We start from the raw sequence: 13,562 nt of genomic DNA, 5'->3' as shown, positions 1-13,562 counted from the left end.
GGACCCACCACTAACAGCACGTGATGCTAGGCTAGACACAGCTTTCCCTCCATCAACCATCTCTCTTTATAGCTTTGTCTATCAACTCCAGTCCTATCCTTGGACTCACGCCCTGCTCCTATGTATTCAACTGCCTGGTAGGTAATTTTAGTGCATATAAAAAAATATTCATTTCCCTGCTAAAACCAACCAACACACTTCCCCACCACCATTTTCCCAACTTCCCATCTCCTTCAATGACATATCAGGTTGAGGACCCCAGGAATACCTAGTACTCCTCCTCTTTCTCATTCCTGACTACCCTTTCTTTGAAGTCTGTCCCGGTCTATTCCTATTCCTCCAGTCCAGTATCCTATCCCCTCATGATCAAATAACCAAATCAGAAAATAGAATATGTGCAGCGTCTAAAAAAAAAATTAGAACAAAATATCTTGATTTATAGAGATTTCGCCAAGGTGTTCAGAAAAGACGCGACAATTAGTTTTAATGTGATTCTATTTTTAAAAAACAATATTCCCAACCCACAGTATGTATGTGTATATACATTTCTGTATTACACGAGAATGAAGAAAAGCATGAACAGATGCATACATGAGTTGGCTGGCAGCAGAGGGTTCTGCAAAAAGAGAAAGTGAAGAGAAAGAGAAATGGGGCAAGCATATCTATGTACTAGTAGATGTAAGTGTTTGAAACTTTTAAACAAAATGAATTTAAAATATTGGACAAATGCAACTGTAAAAATGAATCTTCCATTCATCCAGAAAACAGAATATTTTTAAATTCTGTGCCAGTCTTAAAGCATATCTATAAATTATTTGACAGTCTTCTCATGAAAAAGTGGAAATAAATTACCCTCCCCTTGAATATGGCTGGCTTTGGTGACTTCCTTCTAACCAGCAGAATGCAGTAGAAATGAGGCCATGTGACTCCTAAGGCTGGGGGAGGCCAAGCACTGAGGCTTCTACCGGCTCCCTCTTGCTTGTGTGATGCCTGCCTTTGGAACCCAGCCACTGTCCTGTAAGGAAGCCAAGCAGCCACGTGGAAAGGCCACAACAGGTGTTCCAGCCACAATCCTCACAGAGGTCCCAGCTAATAGCTGGCATCAGCCACCAGACATCATATGGGTGAGGAAGCCTGCACAAGATTCTAGCCTCCACCCCTGGACCCTCCAACTTTGAACCAGCTCACCTAACTTGAGTGCTGCACAGAGAATTGAGTATTACTGCTGAGCTCTGCCCAAAGTACAGTTTGAATGCAAAATAGGTCTGCCCTTATTTTAAGTGATAACTTTTGGAGAGACTTTTTTACACAAGAGTAGATAATGGAACAAATACTACTTATGATTTTGCAGTGTAAATCGGTTTCTTGCTTTCCACCTCTACTGTCTTATGAGTCACTGTTATGAAGTTTGCACATTTGTTTTCCTGCTTCTACCTACTAGTGCTCAAGGACACAGGGTGCTGGGGCGGGGGTGTGAGGACACACGCAGATATGGCAGACAGAAGACAAGGTCAGGGTAGTTGGAAGACCAGTTGTAATGAGCAAATAAGTAAATACATTGAGGAAAACGAAAGCCGCCAGCTTTCTCACACTTGGAAGAGGTACTTACAAACACACAAAGGGCTTAAGCTGGAGAGAACTCTAAAATGTTACACTGAAATTTAAGATATCAGTCTGAATACATGGTTTTTAAAATATGTAAAGAAATAGGCCAGGTGCAGGCGCTCATGCCTGTAATCCCAGCACTTTGGGAGGCCGAGGTGGTCAGATCACGTAAGATCAAGAGTTCAAGACCAGCCTGACCAACATGGTGAAACCCCATCTCTACTAAAAATACAAAATTAGCCAGGTGTAGTAGCGGATGTCTGTGATCCTAGCTACCTGGAAGGCTGAGGCAGGAGAATCGTTTGGACCCGGGAGGCGGAGGTTGCAGTGAGCCAAGACTGTGCCACTGAACTCCAGCCTGGGCAACAAGACCGAAACTCCATCTCAAAAAAAAAAAAAGAAAGAAAGAAACAGATACAGGCCAGGCATGATGTCTCATGCCTGTAATCCCAGCATTTTCGGGGGGTGAGGTGGGTAGACCACTTGAGCTCAGGAGTTCAAGACTAGCCTGGGCAACATGGCAAAATCCCATCTCTACAAAAACTACAAAAATTAGCTGGGTGTGGTGGTGCATGTCTGTGGTCCCAGCTACTTGGGATACTGAGGTTGGAGGATGACCTGAGCTCAGGAGGTAGAGGTTGCAATAAACTGATACAGAGCCACTGCACTCCAACCTAGGTGACAAAGCCAGACTCTGTCTCCAACCTCCCCCTAAAAAAGAAACAGATATAGAAAGTGGTAAGGGAAAGGGGGGAGAGTATGTACTGTATATTCTTATATAGTAAATACTTTTATTTCCTGACTCTGTCTGCTGAGAGCACCTAGATGCACTGAGATCTCATAGCAATGAACACAACAAACTTCTAGACTCTGGTTTCTAAATACCACCTCCACGAAAAAGCCCAGGACTCCTTAGAGAAAGGGCTGATTCCAGAGCCAGGGCAGGGAAAGTATAAGATGAGCCTAGAACATCTTGTTCTAGAAAACTAGGTAGTGTTCAAAGAAGGATAAGGACATGTAAAAGGCAAACAGCTTAAAGGGCTCCCCTGGACAGATCCAGAGTAACTTGAGCATAAAAATAAATAATGATGCTAACAAATTACAACCCAGCCAACAGAATATAAATCATAAATCTGCACTGGAAGGAAGGAGAGGGGAAAGCTTATTCTTATAATAGAAGGCCAACGTACAAATGTAGTAGGATTAATGAAAACAAACAAAAAATCATCATTTGGCAAGTGGTGACTGAAGTTCAAGGAGGAACAGAATATTGGCATAATCCCAAATCATCTCCACACAAAACACTCATTAGTTATGAAAAGAAAAACAGGCTGGGTGCAATGGCTCATGCCTATAATCCCAGCACTTTGGGAGGCTGAGGTGGGTAGATCACCTGAGCTTAGGAATCCAAGACCACCCAGGGCAAAATAGCAAAACCTATCTCTACTAAAGATACAAAAAAATTAGCCAGGCATGGTGGCATGCATCTGTAGTCTCAGCTACTTGGGAGGCTGAGGCAGGAGAATTGCTTGAGCCCCAGAGGTGGAGGCTGCAGTGAGTCAAGATCATGCCACTGCACTCCAGCTTGGGCTACAGTAAGACTCTGTCTCAGAAGAAAAAAAAAAAAAAAAAAAGGAATGGAAAAAGGAAAGGAAAGGAAGAAAGAAAGGAAAAAATAATGGCATTACAGCAAGAAAAACAGAAATACCTGGCAGACACTAACATGACCAGGTGATCAGGACCAACAACAGCAGTAACAGGGCTGGTTAACAGAACGTGCCCCTTGATGTGATGTGCTGAGATTATTACCGCATCATTTTTGTGATACTTCTGTCAAGAAATCATGACCTGAGTTTGGTCCTAAGTAAATACTACAGGATGCATCCTGCCAATCATCCTATAGAATATGAAACGATTGGGACAAGAATGACCAGGAATGACAAAGGGATGATTCTAGACTAGAGGATGTGAAGAGACATGACAGCTGGGTGCAATGCACACTCCTCTCTGGGATCCTGGGACAAAACAAAAATAAGACATAGTTGGGGCAGCAAAGTATGAATGGGGTCTATGATAGGACAATAGGGTTTTATCGCTGCAAATTACCTGACTTAAAGGGGTATATAGTGGTTATATGGGAGTGCCCTTAATTGGGGGGAAATAAACACTGAAATATTTAAGGGTGATAGGGCAGTATGTGCATAACATTGTCTCAAATGACCCAGAAAAAAAAAAAAACTGATTTAGAGAGAGAAACAGCATAATAAATGCAGTAAAATGTGAACAGTTTGGAAATTTACATGAGGTAAGAGGAATGTGCAAGTTCTTCCCCATCAGACTAGAAGAAAACTATATAAGATACACACACAGACATACAACATACATTCATGCAGACACACACACATCTGATAAAGAATTTAACCTGTCATATATAAAGAACGTCTACAAATAAATTATAAAAAGACAAACATACCTATTATTATTATTACTATTTTATATTTTTTGAGACAGAGTCTCACTCTGTAGCCCAAGCTGGAGTGTGGTGGCGTGATCTTGGCTCACTGCAACCTCCACCTCCTGAACTCAAGTGATTCTCATGCCTCAGCCTCCCAAGTAGCTGGGACTACAAGTGTCTGCCACCATGCCCAGCTAGAATTTTGTATTTTAGCAGAGATGAGGTTTTACCATGTTGCCCAGGGTGGTCTCAAACTCCGGAGCTCAGGTGATCCGCCCACCTTGGCCTCCCAAGTGCTGAGATTACTGATATGTGCCACCGAGCCTGACCTACCAATTTTTAAAATAGGAAAAAGACTTGAACACATACTTCACAAAAGAAGATATCCAAATGTCCAATTAGCAGGTATTCAATGTCATTAGGGAAATGCAAATAAAAGCCTCAGGGTTTCCATTTCATACCCACTAACGTGGCTAAAATTTAAAAGACAGACACTAAATGTCAGTGGAGATGTAGGGCAACAGGAGCTATATTGCTAGTATTAGCTATCTACTGTATCATAACAACACTGGCAAAAACTTAGCAGCTTAAAATAATGCATGTTTATTATCTCACAGATTCTATGGGTCAAAAGCCCAGGCACAGCTTAGCTGAGTCCTTCATAAGGTGCTCCTTCAAGAGCTGGCTGGGACTAAGGTCTCATCTGAGGACTGAGTGGGATAGTATCTGTTTCCAAGCTCACATGGTTGCTAGCAATACTCAGAGTTCCTTGTGGGCTGCTGGACTGAGGGCCACAGTTTCTGGCTGGCTGTGGGTTTGAGGCTTCCCTGAGCTCCCTGCCACAGGGTCCTCTCCATAGGCAGCTCACAACGCAACACCAAAGCCAGCAAGGGAAAGAGGCTCCTCACAAAATGAGCATTACAATCTGACTTGGGATAAGCAGGTATACATGACCACACATGTCCTGTCACCTCTGCCATATTCTATTAGTGAGGAGCCAATCATAGGTCTCACCTGCACCCAAGGGCACAGGACTACTCAGCCATAAATACCAGGAGACAGGGATCATGAGGGCCACTTCAGAATCTATCTGCCTCAGTTAGTGGGAATGTAAACTGATAGAATTGCTTTGGAAAATTGGCAGTTTCTTACAAAGTTAAAAATATACCTACTCTAAGACACACCATTCCACTCCTACATATGTACCCCCAAATAAATGAAAATGGGGCTGGGTGTGGTGGTTCATCCCTGTAATCCCAGTACTTTGGGAGGCTGAGGCAGGACTGCCTGAAGCCAGGAGTTCGAAAACAGCATGGGCAACAAAGGGAGACTGGTCTCTACATTTAAAAAGAAAAGAGAGAGGAAAAAAAATATATATGTCCATAAAAAGAAAAATGTTCGGCTGGGCGCGATGGCTCAAGCCTGTAATCCCAGCACTTTGAGAGGCCAAGGCGGGTGGATCACGAGGTCAAGAGATCGAGACCGTCCTGGTCAACATGGTGAAACCCCATCTCCACTAAAAATACAAAACATTAGCTGGGCATGGTGGCGCGTGCCTGTAATCCCAGCTACTCCGGAGGCTGAGGCAGAATTGCCTGAACCCAGGAGGCGGAGGTTGTGGTGAGCCGAGATGGCGCCATTGCACTCCAGCCTAGGTAACAAGAGCGAAACTCCATCTCAAAAAAAAAAAAAAAAGAAAGAAAGAAAAAAGAGAAATGTTCATAGCAACTTTATTCATAAAAGCCAAAAGCTGTAAAAAACCTATACAATCATCAACAGGAGACTGGATATGCAAATTGTTTCAATGAAATATTTGGGAATAAAAAAGAATAAACTACTAGCTGGGCACGGTGACCCACACCTGCAATCCCAGCACTTTGGGAGGCTGAGGCGGGTGGCTCATTGAGCCTGGGAAGTTAAGGCTGTAATGACCCATGATTGCATCACTGCACTCCAGCCTTGGTGACATTGCGAAACGAACGAACGAAGGAAAGAAGGAAAGAAAGAAGGAAGGAAGGGAGGGAGGGAGGGAAAGAAGAAAACAAACCTAATGATCTAACTAAAATGCCTATCTTAGCCAGGCATGGTGGCTCATCTGAGGTCAGGAGTTTGAGATCAGCCTGGGCAACATGCCGAAACCCCGTCTCTACTAAAAATACAAAATTAGCCAGGGGTGGTGCATGCCTGTAATCCTGGCTACACAAGAGGCTGAGACAGGAGAATCGCTTGAACATAGGAGGCAGAGGTTGCAGTGAGCTGAGATCGCACCACTGCATTCCAGCCTGGGCAACAAGAGTGAAACTTCGTCTCAAAAAATAATAGTAATAAATAAATAAATAAACGCAACAATGAGGCCAGGTGTGGTGGCTCACGCCTGTAATACCAACATTTTGGGAGGCCGAGGTAGGTGTATCACTTGAGATCAGGAATTCGAGACCAGCCTGGCCAACATGGTAAAACCCTGTCTCTACTAAAAATGCAAAACTTAGCCAGGCATGGTGGTATGTGCCTGTAATCCCAGCTACTCGGGAGGCTGAGGCAGGAGAATCACTTCAACCTGGAAGGCGGAGTTTGCAGTAAGCCGAGATCACATCACTATACTCCAGACTGGGTAACAGAGTAAGACTCTGTCTCAAAAGAACAACAACCAGAAAAAAAACTACTGGAAAATTTGGACTATCAAAAAATAAAACCAGCCTGGGTGCAGTAGTTCATGTCTGTAACCCTAGCACTTTGGGAGGCTGAGGTGGATGGACTGCTTGAGCTCAGGAGTTCAAGACCAGCCTGGACAACATGGTAAAACCCCATCTCTACTAAAAATACAAAAACTAGCCAGGTGTGGCAGTTCAAACCTGTAATTCTAGTGACTTGGGAGGTTAAGAGGAAGCTTGTAAACAGAAGTCTGTCCTGCACAAGAACTGACTAGCTTCCCACATGATTTTCAACATTCATGTAAGTGAAAACATTCCGTCCAGAGACAGAACGAGGTTTTGTAGGACCTAAAGCTTATAAAAGTTAGAGTTATCTATAAGAAAAAGCAGACAAAATTAGCTTTAGGGTTTAAAAATATCAAATATATAGGAATAGATCTAAAGAAAGGTGCAGAATATGTCTATGCTAAAATGTGCAAAACCACAACCTAAATAAAGGGATATATGTCCATGAATTAAAAGATTCAATTTTAAAGATTTCAATTCTCTGCAAATTAATCCATAGATCCAAAGCAATCCTGAGTAAAATTTCTCCCCCAAGAGAAGTTTTTAAGGAAACTGAAAAGCTGATTGTAAAGGAAATGCAAAAGGCAAAGACTACCTTAAGGCAATTATGAAGAAGCACAAAGCAGGAATACACACAACATAACAGGCCTATTATAAAGATACAGTCACTGAGACACAGTGACACTGATGCAAGGATGGATAGACTGATCAACGGTACAGAATAGAAAGTCTAAAATTAGAACCACATGTAAAGGCCGGGTGTGGTGGCTCACACCTGTAATCCCAGCACTCTGGGAGGCCGAGGTGGGCGGATCACCTGACATCGGGAGTTCAAGACCAGCCTGACCAACATGGTAAAACCCCATATTTAAACAAACAAACAAACAAACAAACAAACAAACAAAACTTACCTCAGTTTAAGGCCAAGAAAGAAAGAAAGAAAAAAGAACCACATGTAAAATGTCAAGGCACTTATGATCAAGGTGATAATGCAGTGCAATGACCTTGTAAATAAATGGTTCAGGGTTGAGTACTTATATCAGGGGAAATGTGTATTAACCCACATTTCATACCACATACCAATTTCGGATGGACTGGAACTCTAAAGGTGGAAGGTACACAATACAATTTTTAGAAGAAAACATTAGAGGACATCTTCATGATCTTGAAGTAGGCAAAGATTTCTTAAATAGAACATAAACGGCACTAAACAAAGGCAAAAATTGATAAATTGAACTATATTAATAATTTCTGTTCATCAAAAGACATCATTAAAAGAGTGAAAGGGTTGCTTGATGATATCATGCCATAAAATAAATAAATAAAGAGTAAAAAAGCAACCCACAGAGTATGAGAAGATATTTTTGAGACAAAGAACTCCTTGCTGGGCACAGTGGCTCACACCTGTAATCCCAGCACTTTAGGAGGCTCAGGCAGGTGGATCACAAGGCCAGGAGTTCGAGGCAAGCCTGACCAACATGGTGAAACCCCAGCTCTACTAAAAATGTAAAAATTACCCAGGCATGGTGGTACATGTCTATAATCCCAGCTACTCAGGAGGCTGGGGAAGGAGAATGGCTTGAACCTGGGAGGCAGAGGCTGCAATGAACTAAGATCACACTACTGCACTCTAGCCTGAGCAACAGAGTGAGCCTCCATCTCAAAAAAATAAAAAAGAACTCCTAAAGGTAAAAAAGAAACAGAGAGACAACCAAAATAGATAAATGCACAACTGACCTGAACAGACAGTTCATAAAAGAGGATACCCAGATGGCCCAAAAATATATGAAAAGGTGCTCAACATTGTCAGGAAAATGCAAATTAAAGCCATAGGTGAAACCATTTTACTCCAGCCCAATTATTTGCCTTGAAAAAGGCAAAACAGTGCAAATATCTTACCAATAGGTGCAGAATAAAAAAAAAAAAGAAAAGAAAAAGGCAAAATAAACAAAAACAATTGTTGGTGGAGATGTGCAGTAACAGGAACTTTCATATGTTGCTCAGCTGAATATACTGTCCATATGCCCCACAATCCAGCAATCTGACTCCTGGGTATATACTCCAGAGAAATGAGTGCTTTAGTCTACAACAAGCAGGTGCAAGAATGCCCACGGTAGCACTATTCAGCATAGTCCAAACTGGAAATCTCCCATATGGTCATCAAAAGCAGACTGGTTACACAAACTGCAATATATTCACACCATGAAATACAGTAATACATAGCAAAAAGAAAGCATTCGCTACAACTCCATGCAACAAGGAGTTGCGTCCACATCACCTAAACATAATGCTGAGCAGCAGAAGTTAGATACAAGTGTTCTTGGCTGGGCACGGTGGCTCACACCTATAATCCCCAGCAGTGTGGGAGACGGAGGCAGGTGGATCACCTGAGGTCAGGCATTCGAGACCAGCCTGGCCAATATGGTGAAACCCTTCCTCTACTAAAATGTAACAAATTAGCGGGGCATGGTGGTGCATGCCCGTAATCCCAGCCACTCTGGAGGCTGAGGCAGGAGAATGCTTGAACCCGGGAAGCGGAGGTTGCAGTGAGCCGAGATCATGCCACTATACTCCAGCCTGGGTGACAGAGCAAGACTCTGTCTCAAAACAAAACAAAAGAAAACAAAACAAAAAAACACAAGTGTTCTTTTGTACTTCATCCACTATATTAAGTACAAAAGCAGGCAAAACTAATGCATGCTGTTAGAAGTTAGGAAACTAGTTACCGTTGGTGGAGTGGGAAGGGTGGTATTAGAAGGGGGCATGGTAATAATGCTCTGGGGACTTGGTAATGTTGTTTCTTGATGTGAGTGCTGGTTATGTATGTTCAGTTTATGAAAATTTATCAAGCTGCACTTATTATATATGTGCTTTTCTGAGTGTACATGACATTTCAAACAGAACGTTTTTTTGTTTTTTTTCCATGACACAGCCTCAGCAGGCCCTGAAAACGTGCTCAAAAGGTGTTTTTGGCTGTGCCCACGCCTGTAACCTCAGCACTTTGGGAGGCAGAGGCAGGTGGATCACTTGAGGTCAGGAGTTTGAGATCAGCCTGGCCAACTTGGTGAAACCCCATCTCTACCAAAAAATTTTAAAATTGGCCAGGTGTGATGGTGTGTACCTATAGTCCCAGCTACTCAGGAGGCCGAGGCACGAGAATCACTTGAGCCTGGGAGGCGGAGGTTGCCATGAGCTGAGATAGAGCCACTGTGCTCCAACCTGGGAGACAGAATGAGGCCCTGTCTCAAGGGGAAAAAAAAAGGTGTTTTTACTTCTGTTTTTCTAATTAGGAATAGTGCCCTGGAAGTAGCCTGTGCATGTACAGGGCCCTGAAACTTAAGCTTCATGAGGTTCATAACAAATCTTCCTTTGGCCCTGCCAGACACATCTAAGTAAAAAGCAGTTTATAACTTTTTCAGCCCAGACCTAAAGAGATTTAACAAAGAAATCATAAGCACTTTTCACCACTAAATATACACTAAAATTTCCAGGAATGTAACTATTATATAAAAAAGGACAAGATTATATTTTGTTTTGTGTAGAACTTTATGAAGATTTATTCACCATCTTGGAAAATCCTATCACTAAAGGCATTGCTACATATCTGAGTCACCAACACAATACATCTGTATGGGCCTCTATTTATAGGTGTCATACTCACAAAGATAAAGCCATGTGTACCCGCAAGAACCTGACAGCTCTGGTTTCCAACGTGCTGTGAGCATTTACATTTGTCTTCTGAGAATTTACACACGGAAATACATATTTTATTACCGTAACATTCTTTCCCCCCGCCTTTCATATTACAGTTAAGACTTTGTAGACATGTCAGTAGATTTTATCTGGGAATTTTATTTCAGGATATTAAAGGTAGTCATAGGGTCTGACAGGGTTGAGAACTAGTTACACACCATCAGTCTATTGTAAGAACTGTAAAGAGAATTCTAATTCCTAAACTTGGTAACTGTTCTTTTATACCACTCACCTCAGCAAAATCACAAGTTGAATAATACACTTATCTAAAATGTAAAAGAATGAACAAAATAAACAAACAAAAACCCAACTGTCATTTTCAAGAGTAATTATCGAAGTACATCTATCATAAATTTGATCTAGACATAATGAGCAGAGTGAGAGAGAAACAGGAGTTCAAACTGCAAGCTCTAACTGAGTCCTTTGCCTTTTAAAACAGTAAGATCCAGTTTGGCAATCTCGAGCAAAGGGCTCCATTATTTTTCTGTTCTCTTTCAAAAATAGCTCCACCTTCAAGATTACACAAATTAGATCATTCTGCAGCAGTATTCCTCCTTACAGAGAAGCTCCTAGGAAGCACAGACAGGCTGTCTGATACAGCAAACCAGTCATTTAAAAAAGGAAAAAACTCTTATAGTTACGTTAGAAAAAGAAAAAAATATTAAAAAAGAAAAAACCATGATGTTTTGGACTCTTCCATTTTGCTGAGTTAGCAACAAAAGCTATGGGGCTACAGTTATTAATGGCTTCTGCAATCTCCCTCTTTGGACAACGTCAAATAAGTAAGGATTGCATAGGGGACATCTGACAGAGCAAACACAGCAGCAGAAAATTAGGCATATTGAGACTCAGCCACACCCACAGCATCACTGTGGCCTAAAGCATAAGAACTCATCCAGGTTTTCAAAACAATCAAGTGCCAACCTATGGATTATGCCATCACCCAGTAAATTCCCAAGAAATTTTATTTCCAATTAATTATAAATGGCAAAAGTGGACACAAAAAAACTCCCTCAAGAGCTCTGTTACACAGATCTTGTTCTCAAAGAAAGTTGCTAAGATAAAGGGATGACAATAATTACTTTAAAACAAAACAAACAGAAACAGACACAAAGAAGTTAAATGAAATATTGGTGTCATCCTTGAATCCTTTTCTTCTGTCATACCTCAAATCCGATCATAAGCAAACTCTTCAGCCTTGACATATGCTCAGACTCCCTCCACTTTCTCATCTCTACCTCCACCACCTTGGTCCAAGCCAGCATCAGCTCCCACCTAGATGATCACAGCAGCCCCCACCGACCCAAATCCCTGCTTCCACCCCAGCCTTTCTTTACAGACCACACACAGTGGTCAGTGGTTCTTTTAGGGTGGAAGTGATCATGCCTCTTCGCTGCCTCAAAAGCCTAATGACTTCTCATTTCACTCAAGGTCAAAGCCAGAGTCCTACAGATCTGTGAGACCTTCCCCCTTTTACCTCTTTGACTTTATCTATTATCTATTACTCTCTCTAATTCACCTGGCTCCAGCCACACTGGCCTCCTGGATCCTCTGGAACCTGCAATACTTCTTGTTCCCTCTACTGGGAGGCCTCATCCCATAAACTTTGCCCAGTCTGCCTAAATGTGTGTTCCATGTGGCTGGCTCGCCTTCTGAGGTCTCTCTAGACCACCTTGTTTAAAACCATGACCTCATTCCTCTGCCCACTTACCCCATTTTTTCTTGTCCAGCACACCCTAATATTTGCTTACTCACTTGTTACTACCTGCTGCCCACCCTGGCCACAGAAGGTAAGCTCCACAAGAGCTGAAATTTCTGTTTGTTTTGTTCATTGCTCTCTCCTCAGTATCCAAGCAGTGACTGGTCTGTAATGTATGCTTAATAAGTACCTTTTGACTAAATGAAGAAACAGTAGAGGTATGCGCAGGAAGTTACAAAGACTTATCCAAACCCACATGGTGGGGTAAAGCCAAGTGAGAAATCAAACTTTAATGTTAAAGCATTTCTGGCATATGGTTTCAAAGAGACTTATAGCAATTTGCTGACTTTTTTCCTCCACATTTATTATAATTGGCAGAAATACCTAAATGACAAGAAAATAGAACCACAGTCCTAAACAGTCATTCTTCTATAACTGTCCTCTTAAGTGGATTTAAATACAATGAAGCCTCTCCACACTTGATACAAGGCATTCATGTATCAGTGTGGCTGCCTTAGAACCAGGCCCTTCTGGAACCTAAGTAAATATATCACTTGGCCCAAGTCCAAAGCATACCAAACCAACCTTCTGCCAAATCTTAGATTTAGGAGACCATGTCCCATTTCCAGTCCAGCTTGCTTCCCCAGTGAGATGATACTTTCCTTTTTCTCCACAGAGGGAAAAGTCAACCAGAGGGATTAATGGCCAACGTTTAATAATTACAGGCATTCTTTTTATATTTTTTTAAAAGGAGAGATAAGACTATCTACAAGTAATAAAAACAAAACCATAATAATATTACATGCATTTAATGAACAATTCTCCCCACTAACAGTAAGGGCATAAACAATTTATCGCACATCTTGGTGGCAGAGAGGAAATACAATTAAATCCATTAATAGCCACAAGACTTTGTATGTTCCCAGAGGACCTTGGTTTCCAGAGTTGCTTATTCATTTTCATCCACAGCAAAACAGTACATGGGAGAGATGACAGAATGCTGTCAACTACTTTCCACATATTTTAACTCTGAGGACATAATTTTATAAATAATGGACTTGAGGCGTATTACACTGCCCCATTCCATCACCTGTGATTGAAAGCACCAGATAAAAACCTGCTTGTGAAGACAACGTAAAAGGTGGCTAATATGACAGCAACTGCAGTACAAATAGTACACCATCATATTCAGAGTTTCACTGACACTCCTCAAAGATATGACGGATCTTTGTTTTATGAATATAGATGCTCAAACATTTTATTTCATTTTTTGAGATGAAGTTTTGCTATTGTTGCCCAGGCTGGAGTGCAGTGGCATATTCTTGGCTCCCTG

At 41.8% G+C, this 13,562-nt stretch overlaps 1 protein-coding gene across 2 annotated transcripts in view; it reads right to left on the bottom strand.

Annotated features, from left to right (window-relative positions):
• PACS1 (phosphofurin acidic cluster sorting protein 1) overlaps positions 1-13,562 on the bottom strand; it is a 157,598-nt gene that overhangs the window by 129,486 nt on the left and 14,550 nt on the right. The gene's annotated exons all lie outside the window — the stretch shown is intronic.

This window comes from Saimiri boliviensis, chromosome 6, assembly GCF_048565385.1.
Source record: "Saimiri boliviensis isolate mSaiBol1 chromosome 6, mSaiBol1.pri, whole genome shotgun sequence".
Taxonomy (NCBI): domain Eukaryota; kingdom Metazoa; phylum Chordata; class Mammalia; order Primates; family Cebidae; genus Saimiri; species Saimiri boliviensis.
Note: the sequence above shows the minus strand (reverse complement) of the source record. Positions and strands in the feature narration are given on the sequence as shown.